Source organism: Triticum aestivum, chromosome 1D (genome assembly GCF_018294505.1).
Source record: "Triticum aestivum cultivar Chinese Spring chromosome 1D, IWGSC CS RefSeq v2.1, whole genome shotgun sequence".
Classification (NCBI taxonomy): domain Eukaryota; kingdom Viridiplantae; phylum Streptophyta; class Magnoliopsida; order Poales; family Poaceae; genus Triticum; species Triticum aestivum.
In genome coordinates this window covers 243,598,242-243,606,921 of record NC_057796.1, presented here as the reverse complement: position 1 = coordinate 243,606,921, position 8,680 = coordinate 243,598,242, and the positions used below count along the sequence as shown (strand labels likewise).

Sequence of the window (8,680 nt, the reverse complement as noted above, 5' to 3'; positions counted from 1 at the left end):
CGACTCCGCTCCTTGCCTTTCGCCTGACCGCTTCCTTGGGGAGTCCCCCGCCAGGGTCTCGCCAAACATGCTCTGTATCCGCCCTAGGGCTCCTCCTCCGCCACGTTTCCGCACCATCTCGACCTTCCCTCACAGTCATGCCACCACCTTGCCCGCCTCGCCTAGCGATGGCCGGCGCTCGCCTCCTTCCCCGGTGCAGCTGGACCTAGACCTGCTCCGTCGCCTCGCTGCCTCCAAGGGCTCCGAGGGGGGAGGGGGCCTCGCCCGCCGCCTCCAGGTCTAAGGCCTCGGCGCGCTCCCTACCTTTGACAGCGACGGCGGCCTGATCCGCTCCAACTCCTCAGGCTCCTCGGGCTCGGGCTCAGAGGCCAATTCTAGCGGTGGTGCGCCCTCCCTCGTCGCGGAGTCGGAGCGGCTACACTACCTTGAGGTGTTCATGCCGACCGGTGACCTCGCGGCCGTGCGTAGACTCGCTATCGTCTTCATCGACCCTCCTGGCGCTTTTCCATCCCCTACCGCGTCCGTGCGGGATGCCCTGCTCGACGCCGCGCCGCACCTCTTCTTCGACACTGTCGGATCCTCCATCGGTGCCATGTACCTTCAGTTCAACTCCTTCGAGGACCGGGAAGCGTGTGTTGCCCTTCGCTTCCTCCCCTACGAGGGCGCCCGCATCTCCTTCATCCGTGAAAAAGAGGTCGACCGTGTGGTGCCCAGGGCCGGGACCCTTGCCTTCATCTCTGCAACTCGGTTTCCCGCCGACCACTTCAACCATATTGGCATCGCGCGTGCTTTCTCCGGGTTCGGCGACCTCGTCGAGATCGACCACCGTGTGCTCACTGGCGAGGACCTCTCCGTTGTCCGGGTGGTCCTTCTCATCGAGCACGCCAGGGCTGTTCCATGCGCTCTCTGGCCCGGGGGTGGGATCTGGGGCTCCCGGGTCGTCACCGTGCGCACTCTCGCTATTTGGCCCGAGGCCGACTCCTACAACGATGACGGGGCCTACATCCCCTTCTTCGGGCCCCCACCCCTGCCGCCTTTCGCCCACAACGAGCCCCCGCCCTCCCAGCATGGTTTCTCCCTGGGGTGGCTGGCGCCTGCCCCCCCTCCCCGTCAGCAGCCTCCTCCTCGTCGCGGTGTCGCTGGGGGCGGGGGACACCTGGTCGCCTCCCTCCTCCGTCTCCATGGGGCCCCCCTCTCCCCGGATCCCCCGCGGCCTTTGCGGTCACCCCCGCGCTGAGCTCCGGCGTGGCCTTCGGAGGCGGCTCCCCCAGCACTGCCCCTCCGACGCCCCCCGCATCCTGTATCTCAGTCGTCATCACCGAGCTGCCCAACGTGGCTTCTTTTGGCAGTATCGGGTCCGGATCTGGATTCGGGTCTCCTGCTCCTCTGCCGGGTTCCGGGTTCGCCCCTGCGCCCGCTATGTACAGGCCATGCAACGCCCAGCCGGCCGTGTCTTCTCTCGCTCCACCCATGCAGCCGGTGCGCCATAGCCGCCGGCTCGCCCTCAAAGAGCCGGCCGAGTACATCTCCATGACGGCCAAGGCCATCAAGCAGTGGGTGCTCAAGGATTCCCTCAAAGGGTGCTCACCAAAATTCCAAGCCAAAGCTCTCAAACACAAAGTCATCGCCGCCGTGCTCAAGCCTTTGGGAATGAACTATGTGTCCGATCTCCGTGCTGCAGCGGCCATCCCTTCTGCTCCGGTGCCTTCCATGGTTGATGATTAGTGGCCCTCCCCGCGTCTCGGCCTGCTGCTCGCCCGGGTCCCCGCCGTTCAAGCGGCCTATCCTCTTCTTTTATTTCTCTTGTGTTAGTCGGGGTGTCGACACCCATCTATACCTGCGTTTGTTCTGTGCCATCGATTGTACTCGCCCACTAGTTCTTTTCGTCTTGTGTTGTGTGGTATTTCTCCTCCTGTGTGCTTCCTTTTTCTTTTCTTGTACGCTTGGTGCCTCGCATGGTAATGGATAGCCACGCCCTCTGCTCCCTCTCGATCCTCTCTTGGAATGTCCAGGGCCTCAGCGACCCGGACAAGTGCACGCTGGTCCGCGGAGTCGTAGGTGATGCCAACCCTTCGGTTGTCTGCCTCCAAGAGATGAAGCTCGCCTCCCTCCCCCTTGGCAAGGACCGCTCCTTCCTCCCCGCCCGCCTCTCCGCCCTGGATCGTAAGGACGCCGACGGCTCCCGTGGTGGCTTGGTCATTGCTTGGGATCCCTCCGTCCTCTCCCTTGTCTCCCGCGAAGCTAGCTGCTACACTCTTACCACTGTGTTCTCCTCTATGTCTTCCGACCTGGCTTTCACGATCACAAACGTGTACGCCCCATCTGACCACTCCCTCACTCAAGAGTTCCTGGATGATATGATGGCCATCTCAAATAACATCTCGGGGGCCTGGCTGACTCTTGGAGGCTTCAATCTCATTCGCTACCTTGAGGAGAAGAACAATAATAACTTTTGTGCTCCTCTTGCGTCTCGTTTCAACTCTCTGATAAACGACTTGTCGTTTATCGAGCTCCCTCTCTCCGACCGCCTCTTTACATGGACAAACCGCCGAACCCCACCCACCCTGGCTCGCCTCGACCGGGCGTTCTTCAATGTCGGCTGGGACGCCGCTCTTCCAAACTCCACCCTCGCCTCCCGTCCCCGTGTCACGTCCGACCACTTCCCGCTCCTCGTCACCGCCTCCACGCGCATCCCGCGTCCCACATTTTCCACTTCGAGTGAAAGCTGAATAAAACTATTGCTTATTGATGATTTGGTGCGGCATACAAGAGTATATAAGAGGGTACAAACCGACTTGGGGTAGGGGTACAAAACTGACTTGGACTAGAAGTCGTATACCATAATGACTACTCTAACATCCCCCCGCGGTATCAACGGCAGGCTCGACGACGTTGAGACTGAAACAGATATCTTGAAACGGCTTAGTAGGCACTGCCTTGGTGAAAATGTCAGCAAACTGAGCCGTAGAGGGAACATGAAGCACCCGAACCTGACCAAGAGCAACCTTTTCACGAACAAAATGAATATCAATCTCAATATGCTTTGTGCGTCGGTGTTGAACTGGATTGGTGGTCATGTAGACTACTGATATGTTGTCACAGTAGACAATAGTGGCCTGCTCAATAGGCATGTGTAGCTCGGAGAGTAACTGCCGAATCCAGATTGTATCTGCAACGGCATGTGCCACAGCGCGATACTCAGCCTCGGCCGACGAACGTGAGACTGTAACCTGTCTTTTCGAAGACCAAGAAATCAAATTTTTACCAAGAAAAACACAAAAACCGGAAGTGGACCTTCGAGTGTCAGGACAACCAGCCCAGTCTGCATCAGAGTATGTGGTAAGCGAGTTTGGAGAAGAATTATTGAGGTGGAGACCATGATTGAGAGTTCCTTTTAAATACCGAAGAATGCGTTTAACATGATTATAGTGAGGAACCCGGGGATCATGCATATAGAGACATGCTTGTTGAACAGCAAAAGAGATTTCAGGACGAGTAATGGTGAGATATTGGAGAGCACCTGTTAGGCTACGATAGAGAGTAGGATCGGAAAAGGGTTCACCGGTAGCCGAAAGTTTAAAACTAGTATCGACAGGAGTGCGAGATGATTGACAGTCAAGCATACCAGCACGATTAAGAAGATCAAGAATATACTGGCGTTGGGAAAGAAAAAGGCTAGAGGAATCTCGAACAACAGCAATGCCTAAGAAATGATGAAGGAGTCCTAGGTCAGTCATAGAAAATTCAGATCTAAGAAGAGAGACAATATGATCTAAGAACTTTTGAGAGGACGCGGTAAGAATGATATCATCTACATAGAGAAGTAAATAGGCAGTGTCAGAAGTTTGATGATACACAAAAAGAGAGGTGTCGGAGAGAGATGGAGTGAAGCCTATTGTTTGAATGAAGGAGGAGAAGCGTTGAAACCAAGCTCGTGGGGCCTGTTTAAGACCGTAGAGAGATTTCTGAAGAAGACATACATGAGTTGGAAAGGATGGATTTTCAAAACCCAGAGGTTGCTGGCAGTAGACAGTTTCTTGAAGGGAACCATGGAGGAAAGCATTTTTAACATCAAGTTGGTGAATGGGCCATGAAGAGGAGACAGCAACACTAAGAACGGTGCGAATGGTGCTAGGTTTAACAACAGGAGAGAAGGTTTCTTCGTAATCAATTCCTTGTTGCTAAGAAAAGCCACGACAAACCCACCTGGCTTTATATCGTGAGAGGCTCCCATCGGAGTGGAACTTTTGGCGAAAAATCCATTTGTCAGAAACAATATTTGTATTGGGAGGACGAGGAACAAGTTGCCAGGTGTTGTTTTGAAGTAAAGCATTATATTCTTCTTGCATGGCAGCGGCCCAATTGGGATCAAGTAGAGCAGTTTTGTAATTCTTTGGAAGAGAAGTGAGAGATACGGAGGTATGAAGGTTTAGGCGGTCTTGGGGTTGATGAAATCCTGATTTGGCCCTAGTACGCATGCGATGATCATTAATCGGGGCTGCTATAGGAATAGCACGAGGGGGTAAGGTGGGTACTGGTGAGTCCGGCGCAGCGGAAGAGTCGGACGAAGGAGTAGGGCTGGGTGGTGGAGTGGGAGCAGGGCTGGGTGGTGGAGTGGGAGTAGGGGCCAGGGGTGTTGGGGAGGGAGCAGGGGCCGGGGGTGTTGGGGACGTCTCGGGTGGGGTGAGTGTATTGTTGGGATTGGCTATGGTGGGTGTTAATGGTGGTGGTGATAAGTTGTGTTCGGCAGGTAGGGAAGTATATAGTTGGAAAGGACGGGGAGAGGGGGTGTTTGCGGAGCTAGGGGTGTTGGATGGTGTAGTAGTGCGTTGTGAGAAAGGAAAAAGTGCTCAGCAAACGTGACATGACGAGAGACATGAACGTGTCCGGTGTGAAGGTCGAGACAGCGATAGCCTTTGTGCTCGTCAGAGAAGCCGAGAAAAGCACATGGGATAGAGCGTGGTGACAATTTATTTGCAGAAGTGGCGTAGGCATTGGGAAAACAGAGACAGCCGAAAACACGAACCGCGGAGTAGTCGGGGTGGGGACGTCTACTTGCACCATATTGCGAAGCTCGGTGTGGAGAGCGTTTTTCCGAGCGTCGGTGTTGCTTTGGAAGAGCTGACGGAGGGAGTGCCAGATGTTGGCAGCGGTGGCGCCGTCGTGATCGAGCATGTTGAAGATCTCGGTGGTGATGCGGGTGTAGAACCACTGGACGATCGCGAGATCGTCTTTCAACCATTGCGGATCGTCGGGGCGGGGAAGACAGTTGGCGGCGACATGCGAGCGCAGGTTGCAGCGGCCAAGGTGGAGATCGAAGAGATGTCTCCAATGGTAGTAGTTGTGGGCGGCGAGATCAAGAACTATGGGGATGTAGGGGCTGACGTCGGAGATTGTGTCAGCAAGAGAGATTGGTGCGGCGAGGATGGGTGCAGGGTAGTTTTGTGGAGCTAAGGTGAGGGCCGAGAGAGAAGCGGCCGCGGCGTTGGCAGCCTTGGCGATGAGTGCGGCCCGGCGCTCGAAGTAGTCGGGCGGCGGCGGCGGTGGCGTTGGCGGAGCCATACCCTAAACCCTGGGACCATTATCTGATACCATGAAAGCTGAATAAAACTGTTGCTTATTGATGATTTGGTGCGGCATACAAGAGTATATAAGAGGGTACAAACGAACTTGGGGTAGGGGTACAAAACTGACTTGGACTAGAAGTCGTATACCATAATGACTACTCTAACATCGAGAACAAGTGGCTCCTAGACCCCATGTTCCTCCCCTCCACCTCCCTTGCCTGGGCTCTCCCCCCTCCTGTGATGGATGGTGCCAGAAACATTGCTTCTCGGGTCAAGTCGTTCCGTCGCGCTGCGAAGGTTTGGAAAGCAAATCACCGGTTTATCCCTCACTTTAATAATAACTGCAAATTTGTTATTGACCTGCTTAACTTTCTCGAGGAGTACCGTGTGCTTTCAGCTGATGAGGACACCCTCCGTCGGGATGCTCGAGCCACGCTAGCCCTCTCCACCCGCCAACAGGCTGCATTCTGGCGGCAACGGGGGAAATTTCGCCGGGTGGCCGAAGGCGATGAGAACACCCGTTTCTTCCATGCTCAGGCATCCTAGCGCTATAGGTCCAACCAGATCAAAGCACTGAGTGTCAACGGCACGGTCATCGTCAGCCACGTGGCCAAGGCGGAGGCCCTCCATGCCTTCTACTCCAACCTTCTTGGCCGTGCCAGCGACCCCGTTTGGCTCTTTGATCTCCAAGCGATGTACGCGGGGGCGCCAACGGTCGACGGTGCCAAGCTTGTCGCCCCATTCGAGACGGCTGAGATTGGGGCCGCGGTCAAAGGCCTCGACAGGACCATCGCCCCCGGGCCTGAGGCTTGGGGCCATCCTTCTACCAGGCCGCGTGGCCGCTCGTCTCCGACGACATTCACTGGTTGATGCAGGGGTTCCATGGTTGCTCTGTCGACCTCTCCTGTATCAATCGCGCGCACATTGTGCTGCTACCCCAAGGCCAAGGGGTGCTTGCGCCGGGGGGCTTCCGACCCATATCCCTCCAAAACTGCGACGTCAAGATCCCGTGCAAGGTGCTCACCACGCGTCTACAACAACAAATCGCGGATGTGGTGGATGTGGACCAGTCCGGGTTCATCCAGGGGCGGAGCTTCTCCGAGAACTTTGTGTTCGCAACGGAGATTGTGCAGTGCTGCGAGACTCGCCGTGCCCCCTCTTTGGTCCTGAAGCTGGACTTTGCCAAGGCTTTCGACTCCATCAACTGGAGCAACCTTCGCCGGATTATGGAGGTGCGTGGGTTTCCCTCCCTTTGGTGGGATCAGATGGACTCGATTTTCCAATTCTCCATGTCCGAGGTGGTCCTCAACGGTGTGCCTGGGAGGTGGATCAACATCAAAAAGGGGCACCGGCAGGGGGACCCCCTCTCCCCCTACTTGTTCCTTCTCGTCGCGGATGTACTTCAGCAGATGATCAGGGGGGAGGGATGCGTCACCCTCTCGTCGATGACGCCCCTCCGCTCGTCCTCCAGTACGCGGATAATACTATCATCATCATCCGGTCGGAGTTGCACGCGGTGCGGCGCCTCAAAGGCATCCTCGATGACTTTGCGGCCACAACGAGACTCGTCATCAACTTCCACAAGAGCACCGTCGCGCCCATCCATGTTCCGGAGACCGATCTTGAGGCAATGGTGCAAGTTTTGGGGTGCACCGTGGGGGGTTTCCCCCAAATCTACCTCGGCCTCCCGCTCTCCAACCGCAAGCTCACCATGGATGACTTCCTCCCGCTCATCGCCAAGGCCAAGCGCTACCTCTCGGGCTGGTGCACCCCGCTGCTGTCCTTCGAGGGGCATCTAGTGCTGTTCAATGCCGTATTGGACGTGCTACCCACATACGCCATGGCAGCTATGGAGGTCCCCCCTCCGTCCTCCGAGCTATCGACGCCCTGCGGCGCTCCTTCCTGTGGTCTGGAGCGGACAAGGCTTCGGGGGCACAGTGCCTTGTCACTTCGGACCGTGTCGTCCGCGCCAAGGATGAGGGTGGCTTGGGGGTGCGCGTGCTGCCGGTCCAGAACCGATGTCTCCTATCGAAGCTCCTCCACCGTCTTCACTCCTGCCAGGACTCGCCGTGGGCGCCCTGGGTCTGGCGTGAGCTTGGTCGTTCACTGCTCACCCCGGCCTCGGCCGCCTCCCTCTCCAGGGTCCACTGGGCCTCCCTGGCAAAACTCATGCCCCTGTACAGGGCGATCACGACTGTCTCCGTCGGGGACGGCCGCTCTACGGCCTTCTGGCTTGATTCCTGGCTGCCCAGCGGGGCGCTCTCTGTCCAGATGAGCTCCCTTTTCTCCCACGTCACCCGGTCGGACGTCTCGGTTGATCATGTCGTCCAGCACGGCCTGGACAGGGGGCTTGTCCCGCGCCTAAACTATGCCGGTGCCCGTGAGCGCGGAGTCCCCATCATCCAGGCGCTGGCTCTGACGACGGCCCCGGATGAGCGGACCCTTCGTCGTGATTGTGCCAAAGGTGCCTCGCTCTCATCCGCCGGGGTCTACCAGCTCTACCACCTCGGTGGTGTAAGAGCGTCGTTCGTCGACTTCGTCTGGGCCAACTACGCCCCCAGCCGGGTCCGCTTCTTTGCTTGGCTGCTGGTTCAGGCTCGAATCCACACAAGGGATGTCCTCCTGCGGAAGCACATCGTGGAACCGGCCGGAGCGGGCTGCCCCATCTGCTCGGCCTCGCTGGAGTCTGCGGATCATCTCGTCTTCGCCTGCCCGTTTGCTCAGCAGTTTTGGGCCTCGGTTGTGGTCGCGCCGGCAGTCTCCTCCGTCAAGCTGCTCCACCTCCTGCCTCCCCCCGAGTTCGGTGCCCCCCGGGCAGGTGCGACCTTCCTGCTCCTCTGCTGTTGGCAACTTTGGAAGCACCGCAACGCGGTCGTCTTCTAGGGCCTGCCGCCCTCGCTCTCCCGTCTGCTGCAATCCTGTCGAGAGGACGCCATGCTCTGACGCATTCGACTTCCCGCCACTCAAGCCTGCGGCTGATGCGTGGCTGGAGTGTTGCACCCCCTAATGCTGGAGTGTCCCCCCCCCCCTCTCCTTCTTGAGGGCTGTCTAATATGTACTTGTGCAAAAATGCTTTACTTGGGTGCTCGGGCCCTGATAAATGACAAATTCAG

The 8,680-nt window shown here is 57.4% G+C and overlaps 1 pseudogene; it reads left to right on the top strand.

Annotated features, from left to right (window-relative positions):
• Positions 1-6,436: 6,436 nt before the first annotated feature.
• On the top strand, positions 6,437-8,510 carry LOC123158715 (uncharacterized; annotated as a pseudogene).
• The last annotated feature ends 170 nt before the right edge of the window (positions 8,511-8,680 follow it).